The 24203-nt window shown below is 41.2% G+C and overlaps 1 protein-coding gene and 1 long non-coding RNA gene across 5 annotated transcripts in view; one reads left to right on the top strand and one right to left on the bottom strand.

Moving 5' to 3' along the window:
- Window positions 1–24203, bottom strand: part of AKAP6 (A-kinase anchoring protein 6) — a 351442-nt gene that overhangs the window by 317763 nt on the left and 9476 nt on the right. The gene's annotated exons all lie outside the window — the stretch shown is intronic.
- The window catches only part of LOC149871975 (uncharacterized), a 141480-nt gene continuing 140390 nt past the window's right edge, over window positions 23114–24203 (top strand). Inside the window, exon 1 of the long non-coding RNA XR_016440338.1 lies at window positions 23114–23248. This is a non-coding gene — a long non-coding RNA (uncharacterized LOC149871975). The remainder of the gene's footprint in view (window positions 23249–24203) is intronic.

Below are 24203 nucleotides of genomic sequence, written 5' to 3'. Positions count from 1 at the left end.
TATCCTAGTCCTGCCTTTACTGAGGCCTTCCATCTGATTCTCCATCATGCCAAAATATTTATCAGCTTCCATAACATAACAACAAAAATAGAGAAGGGAAAGACATACTCACCAGTTAAAAAGAACTCACGCAAATCTTTCCACTTTGAGGATGATTAATCACTAGCCACAGCTAGGACTTATGCTGGGGACTGATGATGGGAAGAATGGGGTACTGCAGCATCTTAAGCAAGACAGGAGCTCAGCCTCAGCTGGCACTTTAAAGCAGTACACAAAATACTAAATGGGTTGTTAGTTTCCTATCGATGTAGTTATAAACTCTTCCAAGCACTACAGGGGGGGCATTATATTAAAATGAAACTAGACTCAAAATTGAATATAATTTAAAATGGTGATCTCTGCATCAGTAGGGACAGTAGTTGTAAAATGTGCCGTTCCAAACTGTGGCAGCCTGCTACTTCTGGACTTTGTGATAACCAATGAAAACAATAAAAAGATCTTGATTATTGATGCGACTATCCTCTTTAAGAACTAGTGATGGCCTTTCACTTAAATCCAGAAGCAAAAACTGACCCGTGTAGCCACCTGGCAAATGCCTTGAGGGAAAAAGGTTATGAAGTCAGGGTGTAAGCACCAATTATTGGGACACTATAGGAGCACAGGTCTAAGCAATGAGAGCATCCTAAGAGCTTGAAGAATGCTTCAGTACTGTTCCAAGTTGATGAGGTGTCTCATGCTGTCAGATAGCATCAGAGACTACCCACCAGAAGTGAGAGTGAAGGGATGAACTAAAAAAGACTTCCTCCCTGCCCCCATACTGTAGTCGCTGATGAAAATTGATGGACAATACTTCAACCCAGGGCAAATGTAAACTGCATGCTTCAAGGCAAAGCTGAAGAATGCCTCACAATCCTACAAATAAGTACTAAATATGGTTATCATGCACAACCATATTTTTCTAACAACTATAGTGTCAAGTGAAAATTTCTTAATTATTCTACCCTGGGCAAATGTAGACTGCTTGTTAACTAAGTGATAAGACTGCCTTAACATCCCATTAATTCATTTTTATCAACTGTATGCTGACTCCATATCCTCAGAATAACACTATATCAACTGACAACTCCATTTCTTTCTTTCCTGTATCTGTAAATCAAGGCTTGCAAATGAGTCTATCACAGTCATTGTACTTTGCTTTTCACCCCAGCTGTTACCCAACTCCACTTAACTCCCCCTAAGCAAATTCATCACAATCATTTGGAACAGCCAGTCAACACATCCCCATCTGGACTTCTACAACCCACTTATTGCCTTAGTATCTGCACAGCATTTTCCTTGGGGTTTCAGAGTTTCTAGGGTCAGAAGGGATCTGAACAGATCATCAAGTCCAACCCCCTGCCCTGGGCAGGAATGAGTACTGGGATCATAATACCCCAGCCAGATATCTATCCATCCTCCTCTTGAAGACCCCCAAGGTACCTTTGCTATAGTGAAGCCATAAGAGCAAAAATGTCAAACCTTTGGTCAATTCAGGTCTATTTTGCAGCAACATTATTTGATTTCTGTAATAAAATATTGGAGACCCTGCAATTAAAGTCATGCAAACACAAAAATAAAATATGAATAGAACTAGGGTTAGAAGTGAAATGACAAAATATTGAATCACTTCTACACTTCCTTTCTGGACTTTAGATATTGAAAATAAATAAATCCCATACATGTACTATTTAAACCCTACATTATTTTAATGAGGCACTAGCTCTCTACTCAATATACACAAAGCACATATAAAACTCTTCTCCATCTTCTTTCTTCAAGAATTGAAAAAGTATGATTATAAGAAATATACAAATACAAACTTTTAAAAATTAATGTAACAGTTACCTAGGAAGCATTTATTTTTTCGAAAACTTGTTGGATAGCCCCTCAAACTTTAAAATCAAAAGGGAATCACTCTCTTTTCTACGTTGACAGAACTTAAATAAATTAGATGAGGAAATCTTTTAAAACAAAAACAATGTAAACATTTCATTTCAAATGCTGGAAATAAGTCACACAAAAAACTTCAAAAGGTATCAAATACCTTGGTGAAGGTAAATAAAGTCAGTGGCTACAAACTGACAGATGATGGCATACTACAACCCAGGGCCTTGTTGCATGGTAATTTTGGGAGCCTCCTGGAGCTCTTAACACCTGGATTGTCCACACCTGAAATTAGTTTTAAGCACATTATGAGACTCAAAATTATGCCACTCCCTGCAGGACAGGATTATCTTTGATCCATGGGCACTTTTACACATACTCCAGAGCTAGAGAGCATGGCCCTTTAATTAGAGTGGCTCCAAGATTCTCTCCAGATGCTCTAATTAAAGCACTAGTGTCTCATGTATCAGCATCCCCGAGCTTCAAAATGGTGGCAGGCTCATTTGATAAGCTTTAGTTCAAGCACCTCCACTGCCATTTTGAAGAACAGGGACACTGATACATGAGACACAGGAGGCTGCAGGGGTCTGTAATTAATTAAATCTGTTCCAATGCGCTGTAATTACAGAAAGTCAGAGCAGCCTCCACACTTGTGTACAGGCACCACATGTTACACTAAGGTATAGCCTAGGTGTGCAGACCTTACACTTAGATTCCTAATTAGGTCTAGAAAGGCTACACCTTAGTGTAAACACCCCACCTGCCCTTCCTGCTGGCCTGGATTGGACCCACTGTTCCCTCCCCCGCCCCGCCATCAGCACTCCACATCTCTGCTCAGTGCCCCTCCCCACTTCCTTGGTGCTGCCTGTGTTGTCTGTGCCAGGGATCAGGCAGGGAAGGGTTAATCTGCCTGCCCAGCTGCCCCTGCTACTGCTCTCTGGGCCAGCTCAGCCAGAAATGCACCAGCCCAGCAGTGGTGGCACCAATGGCTGGGCAGTCAGGTTAAACCTTCCCTGCCCGCTCTCCTAGGAAAGGCAAGAGATTAAAAAGAAATTACATGTTTTAGAGAATAAATCAATACTGAGTCATGTAATAAAATATCTGTCTCCAGCATGTTATATGCTTATTCTTCCAGACTTGAAGCAGAGAACACCACTTAGCTTTTGACATCTAAATAAATGGGTTACAGAAGGAGTAATATGAATCTCTTTATAAGACTTTCAAACTGAATGACAAAGTAAAATAAACATAATTCTATTTGTTATACAATGAAGTAGCAACAGTCTCCACACATCCCTCCTTATTGACAGCACTTCCTTAGAAGTGATGAGCAACTCCCAACTAAGGATCAAATTCATAACTTTCACTTCAGTTAGGGTGCTACAGCTGAGGGTAAAGTGGCATGGCTGGGTGAAGAAGGTAGAAAGATGTGCACGTGCAGACACATACATACCATTCTAGCTGATGAAACAATAAAAAATAAAGGTGAATGATGATATTAAGTCTAAAGGAACATACACAATTTGATGCCAATTTTAATTACTGTTGCCTGGAAATTCTGTGTGTCCTAGAAATACAGCAGCAGCAGAATCTTTTCTCGTTTTTTTTTTTTATTTCCAAAAACTAATATACATGACCTGTCCTTTTCCAATACAACAAATGATGAATCTAAGGAAAATTAAGATGTGTGACTCATCTTGTCTGTCAAGGAATGTTATTCTCAGCAAAATATCCTGAACCTTGCAAAAGTGGGCAGATATTGAGGAAAATATTAACAATCATGGGTGAGAACTTATGTTTTCCGTAACAAATAGATATTTTCAGAAATGCTGTGCGAGATGCAAAAAATTCAGTGAGATGGTAGCCATGGCTAATTTGCATAATCATGGGTTGATTAATGCGTTTTAAATAGATTTAATAGGCTAGTTTATGATCAGATTTATTAATATGGGCCATTTTCCAGTTAATTAGGCTCAATATGGTTTCAGAAGTCAGCCAAATGGTTTAATTTTTAACCTTTTGATTTTTTATAAGCATTATTCAAGGCAGAATACACATGCTGCTTAATGCTTGGATTTCTGTATTTTATTCTTGTTCTGCTTCTTGATGGTTAGATCAGAGCGTTTTATTTCATTACAAAAACTTACATTTTTTTGCCATCAACTTATAATTCATCCATTATGTATAATGTTTCCAATCTTTTATTAATTCAGTATACATTAGGCTTGGTATGTCTAACATAACTGTTCAGGAATGTTGGAACTAAAATATTATCTTCAGAAAAATCTCAACCCACCGTAACTGAAGCTGAGAAGTAAATGTACCAGTTTTGATAGGAACAGTTTCTCATGTGTAGAATAGAAACTCACATTAAAACCAGATAGTGAATATGAGCTCAAGCCAAGACAGCCAATAGTCCTTTTATATAAATAATTATATATTCACTGGCCAAACAGAATGAGGGACATGGTTTTGCACTCCATATTTCAAGAAGAGAAAAGACTTGATTTTGGTCTTCCACATTCCATAAAAGACCAACTAGGCTATAAGACAACCTTTTTTCTCTAACCCAGGAACTATTTAGATGTAAAAAGTGGAACTCTTCCAAGAAGAAAGTAACAAAGATTAACCCCCAGGTTATTAAGCAGTTTAACAAAAATTGGCTATGTGATTATAGCCAATAGCCTCGCTGTCATCGCCCTTATCTGGGTTGCAGGAGACTGAGGTTCAAGTCTCTAGTTTCAATCAACTAGAATCAGGACTTCAGGTCTCCTGATCTCTGACGAGTGTTCTAAATTACTGGTGTATAGGTTATCCAGAAGTGGGCAGGCACTTTCTCACTTTGCAAATTTTTACAAGTCTTGTTCTGTCCTGACTCAGAATGAAGAAAGTTTTGCCTCTGAAAGCCAACTGGGGGACAAGAAAACCAATTACTCCACTCCCCAGGTTCTAGTGGCAATGAGGGTTTTCTCAACATGCTTCTCATGATCGATATAGTTTTAAAAATATGTTGTATTGTCTTTGTTTGGTATTATATTTGGACAGTCCCATTTAAATTAAATTTCAGCAGAATGAGTCAAGACCGTGGCATCACATACCAGCATCAGACAAATAATGGTGCCTTGTTCTTGTATTTAAAGATGGACAAAGAGAATATTTTTGTTTTTACAGGTTCACATACCTGCTGCTAGTTTTACTGCATCAGAAGTGGTGGGGTTTGTTGCACACCCAGATTGCAGAGTCAACTTTCTATTTACTCAGTGAAACAACTGGTGAACACTAGCTATGGGGGGGAAAATGAGAATCAATTGCCTTCATGTGATGACAGAGGTCACACTAATGTTCACCTCAGATAAAATGGTTAATTCTCATGCTTCAGAGGTTTGAGTCAACTCCTAACTGAAATATTTTCTCATGGAGATTTCTCACACTTTGCCGTGAAACACCTGGTACTGATTGCTGAAGAAGTTACTAGGCTACACAAGTATGATTTGATCCAACATGGTATTCTGTACACAAGAACTGCTAATTCAGGGAAGTCAATTTATCTGATCCAAATCCAAGACTGTTTGCTTATCTATGGAATCCTACCCAAGCAAAAGGACCTACTGCATATTTTTGTTATATATGTATATATTTCTCAGAAAACTCAATATAAGAAAAAATGCCTCTGTGTGCACAGACTAACTGTCCATGCAGTAAGACATCTTTTTTGGTAAATGAAATACCAATGAATATTGCCCTAGGCATTTTCATTACTGACATTTAAAATGAAACCCTTTCATGAACTAAATCAATCTTTTCAGCTTATGTCTATTACAAATCCCCTTGCCACTGTGCGCCTTCTATTTGCATACAGTATAGATTGAAAATGTAGTGGGGAATAGATTAAACCTTCAAACTCTCATTTCTTATTTTAAATAGGGCTGTTCAGAAAGTATACTGCCTTGCTTTCTATTTATTTTAGTAAGGAGTTCATAGAAAACAGACAAATATGCAGATTTCACCTCCACTTTTCAAGATCAGTATGCTGTGGAAAATCCTGAAGCCTGTAATCACTATATAATCTGAACTGACATTTTAAGAGATAGCTATTGTAATTGCAAGGTACTAAGTGGAGCCAAATTTCTCTGCTGTACCATTTCAGCATTTTGTGAAAAAGCAAAAACTGGGTAAGGCTGCTGCAGTGAAATTTCTTTTTCAAGTTGAATTTCTAATATTTCAGAGAGATTAAATCTCCAGAAAAATGTGCCACTTTTAGCTTTGCCCTTATGGATTTAATCGAGCAATACTCTAAATATGGTCTTTCCTAGGAACCAGAAGGCTGGTTACAACTGGTTTTCACTAGCCCTCAACCAACGGACTGTCACATTCCAGACATTTCTAGGCAATGCGATTACATCATTCTTTTTTTTTCTTTTTTTTATGGAAACAGCTGTTACATCCATATTTATGACCTTTAAGTGTTTGATATCAAATTATTCAGCTGTTCGTTCAGTCCATGAGTTGCTATGAAATGGAGTTGGACACCGCTTACTTGGTGGATAAACAAAATTTACCTCAACTCTCAAGGTAACATGAAAGAACCATGAAGAACAGAACACTTGGCCAAAAAAAAAAAAATCCTAGATTTTTATTATGGCTGCAGGAAGCTGTTGGTCATTTTTTCCACTTCCACAGTCATTACAGTATTTGATTGCATACTTTGCATTACTGTTTACTAGCACTTGATGTTCACAGCTGTAAATATACATCAGGTGCATATATAATCAGCCTCTTGTTCAGCTTCATTGTCCAAAGAAAACCAAACAAATTCAGTCTACCTTATGGGCTTTGCATTGCTTAATATTTTGCAGTGAAGAAAACAGACAATAGCTGCAGATAAAAGCATGGGTTTACTATGCTTCTATATTTGGATTGCTATTAACTCAAAGTTAACAACATCCATTAGAGACTAATATTTAATTCACAAGGGTTTTATAAATAGTAAAAATTTAGCAAGGTTGTTGCAGTGTTTAGTAGTAGATTATGTTGACTAGTAGATTATGTTGACATCAGCACTTTTCTTAACAAAGTCTTTGTAATAAGTTTGTAATAATTTCCCTACAAAATCTAAAGTCATGTATTAATTAATATACAAGCAGATGAAAAGATAAACCGATTAGGAAAACGATACCAACAAGCAGACCTATTCTGCTTTTGTAATAGCATGAGAGGATGAAGTGAGGTGGCAATGATAGCTGTGATTTAGTGGTTTAAGGGAACTCGCAGACCTAATTTCTATTCCCATCTCCATTATTCATTTGATTTGTGGTTCTGGTACAGTCACGTTACAAAACAAGCAGCTGTTACTTCAGCTGTAGAATGGATAGGATAATAGGAGACTGCATATGCATTAAGGTTACATGATCAAGGATTTTAATTTGTAAAATATATTATACTGACTGTGTAAATTAGGAATGAGTTGCTTTTAGATATAGAATTCATGTTTGATGAAACTAAAACCAGAGAGTGTTTTGCCTCTACTAAATAACATTTATAATTATATCTGTTCAGAATTTGAAATACCAGTACTTAATGTTCTGGAAACAAACAGTAAAGTCTTTCCATTTTTCTGGAAGCACTAGGTGGTGCTGTAACACAGTTACAATTAGATCTATCTGGATTTTAAGAAATGGCTGTTGATGTGTTTCTTTGCCCTTTTAAAATTTAAATTATTAAATAAATATAGTTCCTTACATAATAGCCTGTTTTTTTTAGCGCATCTAGGACAGAATGCTGTATTTATATTTTCTGGGCCTGCAAAACTTGCATAAAGTACAAGGGAAAAATAACCCCACAACCACTTCTCTTGTAGATGAACAAAATGTGGTATTGTTTTGTACAACTCAAAGTAACACATTTTAATTATTTTCTCTGTCGGTATGGTGTCAGCCATGGAAGCACGTATGCACCTGTTGAACTTTAAACATGAGTAATTTCAATGAGGCTACTTACATAGGCAAAGTGAAGCATGTGAATATTAGCAAGATCATGGCCTTAACATGCATTATGCCTCTGATCCTGCAAGTGCTCACTGGAATTTCTGACTCTGTGTAGCAGTTTAATACACGCTCCTTTGTGTGTGGAAATACGCATTGTTCTGAGCAGGCAGACCCCAGAACCTTTGCTGAACCCCAACAAATTCTGTGGAACTCCATCTAGTCACAAGGTCCACCCTTCATAGAGCAGCTTGTAGGACCGAGCCCTAGCACAGTAAGCTGGAAGCTTTTTTAAAATTAAATTTTAGATTGAAGGATGGGAGTGAATGGGAGTGAATCCTTGAAGACATTTGGTTAAAATTTGCCTCGATTTCTTTTTGCCATGAAATAAAAGAGTTCATTCCTTTTCCATCAATGGCAAGAATCAGGTCTCTTTTATTTAGGGCCAGAGTTTCCAAAAGGCATGAGTCAGATATGCATACAAACACAAGGGCCATTTAGTAACAAAGACTATGGTAATCTGAAATAATGGCTTTGCCTTGAATGCGTGAAGTGCATTCAGCCTCTCTCAAAGTCAGTGAGAGTTGAAGGGGTGCTTAAATCCTAACAGGAATGGACAATATGTTGTATGTACAAAAAATGGTCTGTTAGAGAAGCTCAGTTGGTCATTGACAAGCTCATTTGCTACCAAAACAGGCACCAAGCACACTAAATAAGTTCTCCTTTTGCCCCAAAGCAAATTCTTTGTGGTGGGACTTTGCCTTTGCAATGTATGTGCATTAAGGAAAATGAACTATGTATCTGAAGATTTGACTTCATGTGCTTACGTACTGAAAGAAAAAAAAAGAAGTATTCAGTCCTAATAGTCTGTATGGTCTAGATATAGTCTGTATATATTTACATTAAAGAGAAATCTTTTACCAACCCTTCCATTCATCCTTGTATTGTTATACCACACACGAAAGATCAAGCCAGTGTAAAAAGAGAGTGTGATACAGTGCCTTAATCTGTGAACTGTATTGTTCCTGCCATTTTCCTACTTCCCCATTTCTAATGCAGTAATTATTTATTAGGCAGGTGTTCTGCTACACTGCTGCCCTCTCCTCAAGAGTGTGGCATTGGTCCAGACAAAAGAAAGGACAGCTTTTTAAAGTAGCAATTCAGCATGGTGAGGGAAGAGGTTCTGCAGCAAGGACAATAGGCACTGGTGAAGGACAAGCATTAAAGGGAAAAGTGATGGCTGGTGGGGGAAGGGGACATGGAAGAAGGAAGGAGAATGAGTGAGGAAAGGAGAACAGTCAGAAAATGACAAGAGGAAAAGGAAGAAAAGGTCATTAGAGAAAGGAAAAGAAAATAAGTCACAGAAGAAAGGTAGCTTAGGTGAGGAGTTCACTCACCCACACATGCACAGTCGCACACATGTGCGCACACACATTCTTTGTGCAGCAGCAAAATCCTTGGTCAGCAATTTCAAGACACCCCATTTCTGTGATAAATCTCCAGTAGTGTAAGACTGATATTGTAGCCATGATGGTCCAGATGTTATGTGAGAGGCAAGGAGAATATCTTTTATTGGACCAGCTATATAGTTTTATTCTCTATCCCAACTATACAGCTGGTCCAATAAGAGATGGTCCCTAACAATTCTTTGCTTCTCTCACAAATCTCCAGGTCACCCATATAGTCAGCGAACACTTGCTGTCTTTCCAATTTGATCACTTGCTTGACTCATACATATTTGCTACCACAAATATGATAAGACACTGCGGTAGCAAAAAGAACCCATTTATACTATAAGTAAATGTTATTTTAACAGTCACATACAGAAACTAGTATAAACATTATTCTAACAACCAGGTTGGTGTGCAGTTGGGGTCCAGAGGGGAGTGTCCTGGAGCAGGGTCTCATTGACTGAAATGGACTGTCCTCTGAGAAACACCGACTGCTCAGGGCTGAGTGATTTTTGGCTCCTCCTGGCAGAGGGGTAGCAAATCTGTCTCATGTCCCAGGAACTGAAAGAAGTTGAGGAGAATTTGGATAACTTTTCTCCCAGCCAGAGAGGCAGGCACCCTGTTCTGAGCACCTGTTGAGACGAAGAAATATAACACAAGCACACTGGATACATCTAGAGGCTCCAGAGGAAGTTGATTCAATCTATGCTAACTGAGAGCAGCTCTCAGATATAATGTTTCTATATATTGTGATTTTTAATGTTTTCTTTATGAGGTTTTAATTTATTGTTCTGTTATCCATTTGTTATTGTAGTAAAAAGATAATTTTGAACTTTTTATCCATTATTATTCACTGAGACAAATTTCATGCCAAGTACCCCACACTAGGTGCCACTGGTGAGAGAGAGAGAAAGAAAATAAGTGAACCCAGAAAAAAAGAACCATTTCAAAAAGAAGCAGGAAAGATGTTCCCTTTAGCATTCCTTATTTAATCCACCAGAACTCTGAAAAAACCCTCCTGCCTAGCCAACATTAAATCTTTGGGGTTTTGTATTCACAATGATACTGCACTAATCATAGTCTCAGATGCAACGTTTATATTTTGACAAGGGATTATCTCCTTTGCCCACATACACTTTCTATATTTAACCTTGCATTAATCCCGCAAGCTGGTTAACATGTACAGTTGGTGTGCCTTAACTAGCCTTTAACACATATTCTATCTGTGTGAACCTGTGCATGCACACACACACACAAAAGTCAGACACATGCACATACAAGTAAAACACTACGAAACATTTGCAAATTTGATCCTAACTACCTCATAACGTTAGTCATTGCAAGGAGAGATGCTAGGTCCCTAAATTAAAAAAAAGCTGTGATAGTGAATTGTTCTCCACTCAAGAGTCAAGGGTCTGCATGTATAACCACTATCCGTGGCAGCAGAAAAGAATACATGCAACAGACTGTTCTTTATGGGTGGCTTCACCAAGCACTTGAACATTGTCAGGCAGCCCCCAGAAACATTGTACTAAAAAATTCCCAGCAACTTCACCAAGGAAATATTTTCTGAGATTTCATTCCATTTCTAAACATAACCAGATGTACATTTTTTTACAAGCATAACAAATTCAGCCATCAACACTTCTTGACAGAGGGGTGGGGGGAAGGGAAGGAAGAAATCATTTTACACACTCAGCAGAGAGCTGTTTGGTTCAGTTAATTTCTTACCCCATTTGCACACCCTCCTAAAGGAAGTCATTGCTGATATCATCCCTATTTTTTTTATATTTATGCATGATGTGCTGTTTTATCTGCCCAGAGCATCATCTCATTTATTTTCATGAACCTTTTGGTTTCTTTCGCTTCTTGTCCAATCTTAATTGAAAACTTATATTTCAATTCATCTTATACCCTATGACTTAATAGTTTGCATATGTAAACTAATTTTAGGAATTTCAAAGGCAAAATATAGTTTAAATAGTATCATGCGTCAGTCATAGCTTCTAGGAAACATCCCTTCCATATTCCAGACGACGTCTTTGCAGTGCTCATATGCATTTGCTGTATTTTCACTGAACTGTCTATGGCCATAAGGGATTTTTCCTCAGTGTTTCTAATTCTCACGAGAACTGATGTTTTCCTTAGAATCCTAGCTTCTGAAAGTCAAGTTATTACCTAGGAATCTCTGCTTTTAATGTTTCTAGCCACGATGGATGCAGAGACTAGCTTAAAATTGGAACCCTAAATAACCTACTGACAGACAATAAATTCTGAGCCTTCTATTACTATTTAACTCCAGAACACTTGTAATTTGGGACAACTTTCTGGTGTACAATTTTTGAATGCTTAGGGTTAGTGATATTGTCTCCTGGTCCTGGATGCTATTGGACTGTAGAGGCCATCCCTCATCCCAGCCACACCTGCCTTCCAAGGAACCAGGAAGGAATGGTATAAGAACCATTTGTTTATTGATAGAAGTAATTTTGGATGCTTCATTATAGCCAACAGCATGCATCACACAATAATATATATCATATATTCTACCTTCTTCCAGGGGCTGTGCTGAGACACTGACTTCAAAGAGACCTCTTCTTTCACATCTGCCCAGCAACTTGGGGGTAGTCAGCACAGGGCAATAAACTGAAACGGCTGCATGGCTGACTCCCTCCATTTGGCTCAGGTTTACACAGGTATGCTTACATTAATTTTTCCAGCTTATGTCTTCCTTCCTTCCAACTGTCCCCATTCCAACCAGGAATCATCCAGGGCCCCGATACACTGGGGAAATCCCAGGGGATGGAACCCCACCAGGGGGTCATGCATACGGAGCACCGTGTGCACAAGCACATCCTGGAGGGTGCTACACACCTCCAAGATGGCCTCCCCACCAGTGGCCTTGCCCACCTCAAAGCAAAGGCCCACATAGTGAAGGCTGGTGGGCATGGCCAGCTTGAGCAGGGAAAGGGCCAGACAGGTGTCTGTGGGGAGGGGAAGCCACATGGCAGTGTCCTGCCTCTCTAGGTGGGGCTGAAGCTGCCCCAAGAGGTCCAGGAAAGAGGCCCAGGCATGTTGTTGGCATCCCTGCCAGGGTTCAGTCAGCCAGACAGGGTCCAGGAAGCAACTACACAGTGGCGACAGCCCTAGGATGGCAGGCTACAGCTGGGCAGGCAGTTGCTGCATGCTAGGGATCTGGGAAGGCCTGGATGGCCATGGGCCAGCCAGTGGTCTGTGCGGCAGGGCAGCAGAACCAGTGGGTAGCCAGCAGAAGCCCAGGGCACTGGTCATCACTGCCAGGGGCAGAGGCTGGAGCAGCCATAGTGTGGAGAGGCAGAGTTGGTAAGGAGAAAGCTGCCATGTGGTGCCCCTGAACTGTGCATACTGCTCCTGGTCAGGAAAGTGGCTGGCCAAGGAGCAGAGCATTGGGCTGCCTTTTCAAGAGGAATGCTAGCTGCTGGCAGCTGCAGCCAGAGCCTGGACCTCACCCCAGTGGCAGCAGAAGCCCACTGGTAGGCTGCAGGAAGCAGCATGTATTTGATGCTAAGAGTGGGAAATCTGCTGCCATGTCCCTGGATGTATAGACACCTGCCCAGGAGCATTTACTCACAAATAGTTTACTTGCAAGTAAACTGATCTTGGATCAAAAGCATGTGTCGATATACTCAGAGAGCATTAAACCCTGTAAAGACAGAATAAAGTTGGTGTCAATGCAGAGTAACTTTGGGTGAGAAACAATAGTGATTAATGGGGATGTGGAATAAGCAAAACATTGAAATTACTAGTAGTTTAGATTTTTTTTTCTTTTAAAGCAATCATGTGTGGGGAGGGTTTGAATTACAAGGGAGCTCAGGGGTGCCGAGCTCCCCTCCCCACTAAAAGATATGGGGCCCCTTGTAAGATTTGAAAATCATAGCATGGGGTGGGAGGGCAGGCTCTGGTTTTATTAGGACATTGTGACAGGCAGCCCAATTTTTTTTGCAGACCAGTCCCAAGAGTCAAAGTGCAATTCAAACCTCAGCATGGGGTCAGATTTGATGCATGGGGTTTGGCTGGCATGAGGTCAGATCCAGTGTGTGGGGTCAGGCTAGTACATAGCTGGATCCAGGCATGCAGGGTTGTGCCAGCATGGAGTTGGATTCAACATCCTGGATTGCACCCATGGACTGATCCCATGGGCTGAACTCACATGGAACCCAGCCAACAGACCACCCCCATGTCACTAGTCCTGTCTGTGAGCCCAGAAGTTTGGGAACCACTGTTTTAAAGCACAAATATTTTCTTTTAGAAGTTATAAAGTTGGTGGTGAACCCATAGGCAGCAGAAGTGAGGGGCTAATGGGACTTGGTTCCCCAAACGTGGGGCAGCAGTAGGGCCACAAGGCAGCCCAGCTGAGGGCTTCTAGCGGCTGCAGCAGGGGTGGGGTGGGAGTGGGACTGGGGCTAGGGAAGGGGCAGGCACTGCACAGCTGGTGGGACATGGGACTGCACTGCAAGTGACTCATCTGGGGGGAGAGGCTCCAGCTGCTACATGCACCCTGGGATGCATGGGGGTGACAGACTACCATTGTGGGCTGGGTTCTCCTGACTCGGGGTGGATCAGGGTGAGTACTAGAGTCCTGGGAGCTCTGTCCCCTTCAACTTGGTGATACTGAGGCTGGGCCTGCTCCGTCCCCCACCCCGGGTGGTAAGGAGCCAGGACCAGTGCAGGAAGGCAGCTGGGGCTTCTGCAGGGCTAATGGGTGGCAGATTCATTGATGCAGGGGGCACCAGCAGTGGGCAACAACCCCAGGTGTGGGGGAAGTGGCGACTGTATGGATGCAGTGGGCCCTGGCCCTGATACCAATCCTGGGCCGATCTCTGCTCTGCTCCACTCCTTCCTGATCCCTGCCCAGTCCCAGCCACAGACCCACAGCACTTTCCCCTCCCCCCACAGACTTTCCCAACATTGTGGGGGGAAGCACACATCCACCCTCAGTCCCCGCCAAATTTTTTTCCCCTTGGTCTATGGATGAACTGCAAAATATACTCTCCACTTCTGAATTTTTAAGACTATCACCCCTCTCTTCATCATTTTGGAAATATAGCCTTAAAATCAGAAATTGGTTATACATTATTCTACAGAAAATTATGATGTGGTTTTATGCAGTATTGACTAGGATTAGTCATAGTTATAGTTTTGGCTTTCAGGCCACCCTTCCTGCAGAAAATATTTTTTTCCCTCCCAGGTATTGTTGAACTGTTATCTAATTTCTGATCCAAAGCAAACATATGCTCATCAGAATGCAGTCAATTTTACTCCTAACCAAAATATTAGACTGCATGCTGTAACTTGATTCTGTTCCCTTTAAATTATGTGGCCAGCTCTACTATAATGATAGCTGCTGCAGCAGAACCAGCTAGGTAGAAGAAACAGTACAGTCCATAGAGTCACAATATATATTTTTTCAACAAATTTACTTTATAGACTATAAAAATTAAATTAAGGTCAAAAGACAGAAACTAGTACCATTAGGTACTAGTTTTGTAAAAATTTAGTTTACTGTGCCATTAGAGTGCATTAACTGTTCTTCTATAAAAGGATGTGTTTATCTTTTAAACAGGGTCTTAGAACCACAGTTGACTCAAAGCCCATTGTACACCGCATGAAGACAGTTACAGGTGAAACACTGCTAGCAGGTGGCATTGCTGGACATCTTCCGTTCTGCCACTTGCTTGCTACCCAGTCCAAAGTAAATCACTTCATCTTATTTATTAATCTGTAAAATTTATGCCTGCCTATCTGCCTTGTTTTTTGAGGAGTTTAATTATACAGTACTGCAAAATGCACTGAAATCTTCAAATTAAAACTTTTTATACTTACATGCAAGGTGTATATTAGCAGTACTGTGAGTCTTTTTTATGGTTTGAATTTACATCCTCTTGTACATTAAAAATATCACTTATAAGTCCCCAAATACTGACCACTGAAAATGTCTTTAGTAGGCACTGGCATGTCAATTTAAATTTAATGTTTAGATTTTATGTAAACCAAATTTTTACACAGTCTAATGCCATTGGAAATATGTCTACACTTATTTGTATTTTTAATATCAATTGATGGCAATTTATTTTTAAAGGAACAATAGTGGTAATGTTTACAAGCAAGATATAAGATATGTAACAACCAAAAATGTACTAGTAACAAAAATGAAATCTACCAGTAACTACTCTGTCCAAGTCAAGTGGAATGCAAGAAGTAAACATCTTAAACGGAAGAGTTTTTAACATTATTTCAGACTCAATAACTTACGTAACTTGAGTAAGATTGCACACACATTTATATAGGTTAATTTTTTTTCCCCTCTTAGTCCCCTTCCATCTTGTTTTTTTTTATTTAGTGGTTATACAATGAATACATGTTATACAGTGTGAAGGCGATAACATTTTCACAAAAATTCTAACATGGGCTTTTCACATTATGTCCATATGCAGACCCTAATCCACAGAAATCTAATGCTCAGTATCTCTGGGATTAGTCACTCAAATTTGAAAAAAACTGATCTGTGCGACTTTATAAAGGCCACAAGGGATGGTTGCTTGAAAGCAATGATTAGTCCCTTGCTCTCAATTTTAAAAGCAGTTCAGTCCTAAGAGAAGTCCTTTTTTTTTGTACCCGTAGAGTTGTACACAGCAGAATGTCTGGATTTAACTTCAGGCAGGCAGCTCTAGCACTGTCACTGCTGCAAGCTCCCTATTAGTCATAGTTGAGGCAGCACAAATTAACAAGGGATAAAGTTTTTCCAAATTTGTATTATACAAAAATGGAAAATAAAATAAAATGCTACACTTGCTGTGGGCTTCTGAAGGACTGCATAAGCCAACTCTCACATCTATGCTACATTTGCATTAAAAAAACCATCAGTTTTCTCCACAGATAAATATGCAATGCTTCTTGGCCATGCTAAATTGGTTATCAGTCACTTGATTCAAGAAAACAACTATAAAACTTATGGAACTTGTTGATGCTTGTTCTTATTTATAAGCATGATATTAAAATGACTGACATGTTCCTATTGTCTTTCTGGCCACCAGCTGAATCATCCTATAACATTAAAATTTCTTCTGTCAACACTTTACTGACAAAATACATCTTTTGGCAGCTTTATAATAATGAAGCCAATTATTTATTTTTTCTTTTGAACTTCTTTGTTTTGGTCGTATTTTTTTTTTTTTGGTTAATAGGACAAACATTGGGATTCCCAGCTTCTCATAACACACACTATATAACAATGTTTTATGTATTTAACTGAACAAGTGGAAATCCCTAGATCTTATTTATAGCATCAATTTAATATTATTTTTATTGATAAACTTTGACCATGAAGAGAGCTACTTCTACAACTTGCATAATATTTAAACTTCATATAGTCTGCAGGAAGGATTTTGGTTAAACTTGATGAACACTTACATAACAGCATTTTTTCCATCACACCAAAAATCTCTTTATACCCAGTGAATATTTGTTTTTGCAAGTCAGATTCTGACAAAAACATTTTAAAAACATACTGTATTATCAAACCAGAATAAAAAACACTGCAGAGTCAAATATTTGCTTTAATCTTTTTGCAGAGCATATTAGTGCATTAGCTTAAAGCCTCCATACATAAGGCAACAGATTTTTTACTTTTTAATCAGAAATGACAGCTGTCAGGAACAGGAATTATAAAGAGTTTAAAAAAAGAACATTCTTTCATCTTCATGTGCCTATTATGTACATATATTAGTGATGGCTGGCAAAATCAGAAAGTTAGGCTTATGAGATTTAAGTGTAAAATACTGGGGACTTTACAGTGGAATTTTTACAACTGTGAAAAATGGGTGACTGAGGAATGACAGATATCCATTCCCTTTCCTTATCTCATAGTTTCTCTACACGTGAGATGCCCTTCTGTTTCCCCAGGCATTTTACTTATTTGTCAAACAAGGGTGTTAACTAAGGCTGTGTGAAGCTTCAGGCAGTGATTTGATTTGGAAGAGATTCGGCCCAATTCAGTGGCTGAATCTCTGAATCTGAATTGAATCAGGGGACCAATTAAAAGGTCTGAATTGATTCAAAGCTCTCCGAATCTTCGGAAATGATTTGGAGAGCTTCTATGATTGGGGCAGGCCCGGATGGCTGTAGCTCCCTGGTGCAGCCAGACTCGGAGTTGGTAAGTAGGGAGGGGGGAGGGGACCCCTGCCAGGCCCCATCCACTGCCTGCTCCCCCAGCCCCTATCCCCCCCATGGCCGCCCCGCCCCTGCCCTAGCTCCCAGTGCTTTAAAAGAAAAGCCCCAACCCACTGGGTGCTGCCAGGCTGGGGGGGCAATCCCCGCTGCCCCCTACTGTTCCATGCTGAATGGGGGGGGCTCTGCATGAGCCCTCTAACCCTCCCCTCATTCCCCCAGCCCCTCCATGACTACGCCACCTGCCCCAGCTCTGGCCCTTTAAGAAATAAAAACCCCCAAAACTGCGGGACTCACTGCTCCTGCAGCAGCTTTGGGGCTTCCAGGGGCTCATGGATGAGCACCCCCACACATGACATGGAGCAGCAGGGATCACCCCTCACCAGCAGAAGCAGTGAGTCAAGGGGTTTTTATCCTTTTTTTCCTCTTCCTCTTAAAGGGCCAGAGCTGGGGTGGGCGGGGCAGCCATTGGGGGGGCTGGGACAGCAGGGGGTGGAGTCAGGGGACCCTTGCAGAGCCCCCCGCACTGTGTGGGGCAGCAGGGACCACCCCCTCACCTAGCAGCACCCAGTAAGCCAGGGCTTTTTTTTCCCAAAGTGCTGGGACAGATGGGGCTGCCATTGCTGGGCTGGAAGAGTGGGTAGGGGATGGGCCTGGCCTGGGTAATTCAGAAATTCGGCAGCAACCAAATCTCTGAATAAGATTTGCCTGAATCAGTTCAGGACAGTGATTTGAATACTGTCCTCTGAATCAGCTGAATCCAAATCTAAAGTGAATACTAGCCGCTTCACTCAGGCCTAGACCACAGGGCTCCTCCTGGGCCAGATCTGCAGAGCCAGAGGCTGCAATGGCAGTGGGTTCAGTGGAAGCTACAGCAGGTCTGGCAGTGGTGGCAGGGTCCAGGCCCAGCAGAGGCAAGAAGTGGCTGTGGGACCAAGTGGCCATAGCCCTGACTCACTCCTCTATTGTCTAGTGGGGCTGAGAGGCCTGAAATTCTGCAGCAGACCACATCCCTGGCTATGCCCCCAGCTTCCAGTATCCACTGGTAGCCCAGCAGGCCAGATGGAATGGCGCCTCAGGGCAGACCTGGTCCATCGGCCGCATATTTTACATCCCTGCCTTCAATAAATCCCAGAGCCCCAGCACTACTGCAGGTGCTATGGTGACTCTTCATCTGCTTCCTGATGCTGTTGGACAGGGCTGCATCTGTTTTAGGTCCAAATGCACTACTTACCCTAAGGGCTGCTTTCTCATTAAATTTGTGTGCACAAATCAGATTGCTTTTAGTACTTCAGTTCCAACTGAGGTTAGCCAAGGAGTAGTTAAGAGAAAGAGGCAGAGGAATGGCTGGAGTAACTTAGAAGTTGGTAACTTAGAAGTTGCCTGGCTATCTATTTAGGTGAACCCATCTCCACTGTATCTATGTGCCAAATATTTAGAAGCATAAGTGCTAACAACTATATCTTTCCTTCTACTTCCATGGTCTGTTGGAGAAGTAGCTCAATTAGTTCATAGCTTGGTTACTATGGAAAACTTACTGTGGAAAGTCAAGAACAGAGTCCTGCATTTAGCTTCAAATATCCTGGAATAAGCAGAAAGTTCTGGTTTAATTAGAAACATGATGAAATACCAAAGCTGACCCAGTAAATTAGAATGGCTGGCTGCTCTGCCAAAAGGATCAACATTGGCTTAGATGAACAAGCAGAAGTTCAGCAATTTACCTGAAGTATCAGAAGTTGAATACTTTCAGCTGCAAGCTCTTTCTTGCTCTCTCTGGTCATCAGTTATCTCCAGTTCACTGGCATAGAGAAGTCAACTTTCTCCAGGGATCAGATACTAAGTGGTTGCCTCTCCCTACTTCTTTTGTCTCCCTTGTCACCCGATTGCCACCCCAAATTCCTAATTAAATCTTGGAGAAGCACCTGGTCTGTTGCAAGAGAATTGTTTACTTTAAAGGGCCAGTCACCCTGCAACACCGTTATGCAGTTGGAAGTCATAAGTGTGGGAATCTAGAGGACCAGGCTGGATATCAACAAATTTCTAAGCCTCAGTTTCCCTCTTTGTAAGAGGAGGGCAATGAGAAATACTTAAAATTATAACAGTTGGGTCAAATCTTAATTTCTGATCAAGTCAGAATAGCAATTCACACAATCAGAAATAGTGGAATTTGGGATTAATGTTTGTAAAGCACGGTATTAAGTAAGAAGCATTATTAGGGCCAGACAGTGACAGAGATAGAACCAGAACAGAAGGATGCCTGGCTTCCAGTCTGATCTTTACTGTCTTAGATCTTATAGCTTTCGGAAGCAGCCACACCTCTTCCTGCAACAGGTATACTTGTTTTTTTAATTCATAACTGCAAGTTTTCACATATCCTCATGGTTCAGCATATGCTTCCATATGACTAATCTTCATGTTTAACTCTATTACAAGGGCAAGCTCTGCCTTTAGTCATAATGAGTTGTGCCTTATTATTTCACAAGCACTCCTACTGAATGAAACCAATAATATGCTTGGCTCCTGTCTCACCATAGGCAGAGACAGAAATACACGACTTGCACTCTGTTGTATGAGCACAGATAAAGAAAGGGTACAGTTTCTTTGCTCACCCCCTTTTTCAGTGCCTCATAACTGTTGAAATCAAATTCCTTTCCAGATGAATGTTTCTGTCTTTGATTTCAGCCAAAAGGGCACATGTGCATATATTGGTGGGTGAGTGAGAGCTTGGGCTGGATAAACTCAGGAATTTTTCAAGAATGGGACTGGAAGATGAAAGAAAGATTTACTTCTTGTTATCTCGCTCACCCCAAGTCACCTCAGCTAGGACTTGAACTCAGATCACCCATGTAGTAGGCAGGAATTCTGCCACACAGCCACTACTGGTAGCATCCCCTACCCCCAAGAAAAGAAAGAAAGAAAGAAATCTCCAGTATGTTGCAACTGATATATCTGCAGCTGCACAATTCAATAAAAGGACAAAGTAACCAGATAGTTAGCTGCCTGGGCATGTAACTAGTAAGCTGTGCCCCTGGGCAAAACCCTGTGGTGAGAGTGAAGGTACTGAGCCCTACTGGAGGATAAGGGGTGCCAAATGCTGGAGAGCAGGGAGTAGATGGAGGAAGAGTCAGTGTTACCTTCAGTGGAGACAATCTGCAATTGCTGCTGGCATGGAGTGATCTGCCTGGCCTCAGCTGTTGCTGCTACAGCAGTGGTGTGGAGTCTCTGCACCCAGCTGCTGCTGTGGTGCTTGGAGAAAACCCTGAAGGAGAGTTGGGGGGTGGAGGGATTCATGCACAATCCAAGAGCAGGGGGTGGGGGATCACGGGTTCAGAGAGCAGGTTGGGGGGGACTGAGTTCCAAGAGCGTGTGTGCCTGGAGGGGGGGCATCCAGGGGGCCACAGGTTCTGAGACCAGAGGTAGGAGGGCAGTTGCCTTGCCACATGCCAGGGCTCCTATGGTTCTGGCAGAACTGCTGCTACCACTGTGCATACTTTGCCTGCCCTCACTGTTGCTCTTCAAGTAGCAACAGCAGCCACCAGAAACTATTCTGGAGTTCCCAGCATGGCAATGCCAGTGTCTCTGCTAACTCGGCATCTGGGGCAGGTATTCCTCTTGCCTGCCCCTAGCTCCACTACTGGCTGCTGTTACACCACCACCATGGCACCCCTTCTAGGTGGGCTCCCAGGGCTAGTCCCCTACTCAACCAGCCCAAGGACTTTGTTACACATCAATTTCAGGTGGCTCAGGGAGTTCTTAACCCCTGGATTGTCCACACATTAAGATGTGTAAATCAGTTTTAAGCATCCTTTAGGCATCTTAAAGTTATATCACTCCACGACAGGTTTCTCTTTGATCTGTTACCCAGCTCATGTTCCACAAATGTGTGGCCGTTCTCTAGAGATAAACCACCACTGGTTTCAGTCTTCCAGCATCCCAGGATGCAGTGTCCCCTCCTCCCACACTCCTGTTCTTTGTGGACAAACTTTCCACCCCCTGAACACCACAACCCAGGGGGTGGTATTGGCATCAAGCTAACTCCCCTTCCTGTGCCACTCCCCACCCCCTCCAGCTGTGACCTGGTGCTGCAGTTTGCAGGGGCATAGATTGTCTTGGAGGGAGGGGTAGGGAGAATGGTAGGGGATCATGGTAGGGGGCCAGATTGAGGTCCCCGTGAGCTGGGGTTCCCTCTCAGGGCAGGAGCAGTGTTCCCATAAACTGGGGCTACCCAATCCAGTAAAACATGAGACTTTCTTTAAATGTACTTACTCTTAATTACTTAAATTTATTTCTTGCTTTTTTATTTTATCCTTGTGTGGCTTCAGTGGCTGGCAGATTTCATTTAACCACCCAGCCCTCAGCTGCCATTTCCACCCACTGTCTCTTCATCTCCCATTTCACTATCCAGTACTCAACATTAAACTCTCTCCCTTCCAGCCTCATGCTCCCAACCCAGCTCTCCAACCCACCCTCACCTAGAACAGGGATAGAAGCCTGTCCTGGCTCACAAATCCTGTAGTGGCAACTCTTACTGCTTATTAATCTTTCTGCTCCTTTTCTTCTTTTTACGTGGGTTAACGTTAAAATATTCTTAGTTTGACACCCATGTTTTAAACTCTGCTTTGCCACATCATTTTTATACGAGAATATAGTTTTTGTTGTTTACCTGTAAACACATTTTTAATGAATAATGGCTGAAAGTAGAAACTTGAGGTTTGGCTTAACAGTTCTATACAGAAAGAAAAGCAATTCAGAGAGAACTAGTATAATACTTTTTGTATAAAGCTGACATGTCCAAGAATTAATATATGTTTCTAATGGCTAGGGATTTTTGTTCTCTTTGTCTGCAGTGCCCTCATTCTAGCAAACACTAGGCATATCAAAAACAATTAACTAGCTAGTTAAAGAAATCTACTTTTTTTTGTTTACAGTTCGTGTTTCTTAGCACCTTTCCTTATTTTCCATTTTTTCCTTTTAAAACTTGAAATTAGGTGCAAAAGACAAGGGTTAATAAAATCCTGCTGTTGAGAAATCAAACGTGTGCAAGGTGCTCTCTCTCTCATGCTGGGCAGATGTCATATTTTTTATTACTCCCTTCTCTGTTAAAAATGTGGACTTCAAAGCTGTTATATCCTGGAGGTGTCTCTAGAAAATGTCACAGCAAGCCTCATTGCCTAGTTTTTCTATCAATTATTTACGGTTTGTCAGTAGAGAGATCTGTTTTTACCTACCACCCCCACAGAGTCATCCTGACCTTTCATATCATCCTCAGTAACAAACTCCACAAGCCAATTTAAGCCTTACGTTATAGTTGTGCAGTCTCATTGTAATCACATTGAACCTTCAGTGCCACCTAGGCAATAGGATAACACAGGTATAATATATTAGAATGTAAAAAAGTCTATTGATAAGAATCTAGTTAACTCAGTTTTAGCTATGGGGGGAAGGGCTGTGTAAACAGAGATAAAAAGTATGCTTTTCATTACAGTACCAAGTGGTATGATTTTAAATCAAGGCAATTTAAATATTTCCTTTTAAATCACTTAAAGGAGGAGGGGGCACAGGAGAACCACTGACACATAGCTGCATCATACCACCCATCTTTTCCACAGTGCTCCCCTTTATCACCAGGCCTGCTGCTCCACTGTGCCTGCACTTCTCTCACTGCAGAGAGGCTGGGACCCTGCAGTAAAGGTGAGTACAGAAAGCTGGGTGCTCTGGGATGGGAGGGATGGAGTGGAGACATGCAGCCTACAGTGATAGCTAGGTTGCTCTGCCCTATTCAGGCAAAAGATTTTCAAGCCATGATCTGTGTAAATCAGGCTTTCCAAAATAAATTCCAAAATCTACATTATTATAACTTTATATTAAAAGGTATCAGTAAATTATGAATGCTATTTTTAAAGTCATCACTGGCTTCTTTTCACATTTATTCTTAGAAATTTTGGAAACCACTGTCAGCAGGAAATAAGATGACAAAAATTCAAGCTCTCCTGCAAAAATTTAATGAACTGGATTATTTCCCTCATGAATAGTTTTCAAAGCGTCTAGTCATGTGTTTCAAGTTAAGCATGTGCATACGTAGCATCAGGAGCTTATGTTGTATATTTAATAGTAAGCTCTGTGATGGTAATATATATATTTTTGTCATGTCAGAAAATTGCTCCAGTGGTAACAATCTAAAGTTATTTTTACAGTACTTTATTTTTTTTTGTTTATTTATTCAATTTGCATGCTGTAAACTGTTTTAGACACTTGACCCCATATTATCAAAAGAGGGGAATTAAATTAAGGTCCCAGAGTAAAATTTTCAGAAGTACACACAAGCCAGATGCAAGAAAGGACTTAGATTCCCAAAGTGGGATCCAACCAGAATTTAGGCACGAGTCCAAAACTGCCCCTCAGCAGCTGCCTAACTGTAGAAGCAATTAAATTCTTTGGGTGTCTTGGTTGCCCCTGGCTTCCTTGCATCCGGGGTATTTTATTTTCAGTAGTGTTTTTTTCTCTCCCCACAACAGATTTCACAGGCATTGCCAATTTCATGGGCAATTCCAGATTCTGTGGTTTTGGTAGGTCCCTATTAATATGGCATCTAAGCTCCAGAGATGGGTGAAATTTAAGACACACCTGTGCCCTGAGCATTTTCTAT

Source organism: Crocodylus siamensis, chromosome 2 (genome assembly GCF_052110815.1).
Source record: "Crocodylus siamensis isolate JL-2025a chromosome 2, ASM5211081v1, whole genome shotgun sequence".
In the NCBI taxonomy this organism is placed as follows: domain Eukaryota; kingdom Metazoa; phylum Chordata; order Crocodylia; family Crocodylidae; genus Crocodylus; species Crocodylus siamensis.
The sequence above is the reverse complement of the archived record's forward strand: the minus strand, read 5'-3'. Positions and strand labels throughout refer to the sequence as shown.